This window comes from Octodon degus, unplaced genomic scaffold (genome assembly GCF_000260255.1).
Source record: "Octodon degus isolate 3935 unplaced genomic scaffold, OctDeg1.0 scaffold00162, whole genome shotgun sequence".
In the NCBI taxonomy this organism is placed as follows: domain Eukaryota; kingdom Metazoa; phylum Chordata; class Mammalia; order Rodentia; family Octodontidae; genus Octodon; species Octodon degus.
In genome coordinates, this window is record NW_004524738.1 from 636,078 (window position 1) to 637,361 (window position 1,284).

Consider the following 1,284-nt stretch of genomic DNA (forward strand, 5'->3'; position numbering starts at 1 on the left):
ACAAGACACAGATATCCACTGGCACTACTCATATTCCCTATAGTTCTGGAAATATTAGATAGAAGAGTTAGACAAGAGAAAAACAAAAGGAATAATGATAGGAAAGGAAAAACTGTCACGGACGATATGGTACTCTATGTCGCAGACTCCTCAAACACCACCAAGAGACTTCTAGGATTAATAACCAACAGCAGTAGCCCAGTTGCATCAAAAGTAAACATTCAACTCTCAGTAGCCTCTCTGCAGAAGAATCACAACTCAATAAGAGAGAAACTAGGGGAACAACACCTTTCCCAACAATTTCCCAAAGAGGAAATACCTAGGGATCCTGCTAAAGTAAAAAGTAAAAGGCATCTACATTAAAAATAACACTGTTCCCATAGCAGGATAGAAGATAATATCAAAAAATGAAAAGATAGCCATTTTTCTTGGATCGAAATGAACATAATGAAGATGGTTGCACTCACAAAATTATTAAATTGGTAAACATAATGCATTAGACAATTTCTACAACATAGCACAAGGATTACAAAAACCAATCCTAAAATTCACTTGGACCTAGAGGAGACCTAGTAGAGCAAAAACATGCTGGTACAAAAGGCAAGCCACGGATCAGCATAGTCCCTGACTTGAAATTATGCTACAAAGATACTGTGATTAAAAAAAAAAAAAAACAAACAAAAAAAAATGTTAAGGCAAAATCAAAGCCAAGAATCAATGGAACAGTACAGAAGATAGAGAAACAAATCTGAACACTTTCAGCCACTTTGTCCTTGATCAAACCACCAAACACATTCACCAGAAAAAAAGCATCTTTCATAAACGGTGATGGAGAAACCACATTCAGACATGCCAAAGACTAAAACTAGACCCCTGTCCATCTCCATGCACTAAACTAAAACTAAAAGAGAGCAAAGTTCTAAAAATTAAAACATAAAAGCTAAATCTGCCAAAAACTAAAATAGGAATAATAGTCGATGATAGAGATGCAGGCCAAGAGTTTATGACCAAGACTCCGGCTGCACAGGAAATATCGCTGAGAATCGGTCACGGGAATCTCATCTTAGTAAGAATCTTTCACACTGCAAGAGCAACAACTAACAGAATGAAGGGACAGCCCACACACAGGGTGGGAAAAAATCAGCTAGGTCTCCCTAAAACAAAGATCTATTGTGCAGAATTTATAAGGAGTTTTAAAAAATCAGAACCCCAAATGTAAAGAACCAATCTCAAATGGGCATCTGAAATGAATACATACTTCTCAGATAAAAAAAAAAAAAAAAA

General features: G+C 36.2%; 1 long non-coding RNA gene and 1 gene segment (V, D, J or C); one reads left to right on the forward strand and one right to left on the reverse strand.

Moving 5' to 3' along the window:
• The window catches only part of LOC101562402, a 271,529-nt gene that overhangs the window by 167,196 nt on the left and 103,049 nt on the right, over nucleotides 1–1,284 (forward strand).
• Nucleotides 1–1,284, reverse strand: part of LOC111813058 — a 137,579-nt gene that overhangs the window by 37,044 nt on the left and 99,251 nt on the right. The window contains exon 2 of the long non-coding RNA XR_002818396.1: nucleotides 934–940. This is a non-coding gene — a long non-coding RNA (uncharacterized LOC111813058). The remainder of the gene's footprint in view (nucleotides 1–933; nucleotides 941–1,284) is intronic.